Here is a 377-nt window from a genome sequence, read left to right as displayed (position 1 = left end):
AGCTGCCAGGTGTTTTTATATAGTCACGGGTATTATGTTGGTAAGCTGAAAATACCCCTTCGTGTAAGGCATAACATTAAGTAGAACATGAAAATCTAAACACGGGAGAAAAAAGTCGACGAACTGTGAATTCTAACGCTCTTACGGGGTTGTATCCTTGAGTCTTATTTGGGTTCGTAATGAGGCGGAATAAAGAAAAACATTATAGCGGAAAAATACAAAAAATATATTTAAAAATTACATGCACTTGCAAATGGCGACAGATAAAACATCACTGGCTACTGGTTAAACAGCGACATATGTGAACGAAATTTTCACTTCACGCGGTAGCTTTATAGTGTCCATATATTCTGACCTTTCCAGTCAGAATATATCGG

The sequence above is a fragment of the Ixodes scapularis genome, unplaced genomic scaffold, assembly GCF_016920785.2.
Source record: "Ixodes scapularis isolate PalLabHiFi unplaced genomic scaffold, ASM1692078v2 PGA_scaffold3__209_contigs__length_174095766, whole genome shotgun sequence".
NCBI lineage: Eukaryota > Metazoa > Arthropoda > Arachnida > Ixodida > Ixodidae > Ixodes > Ixodes scapularis.
Note: the sequence above shows the minus strand (reverse complement) of the source record.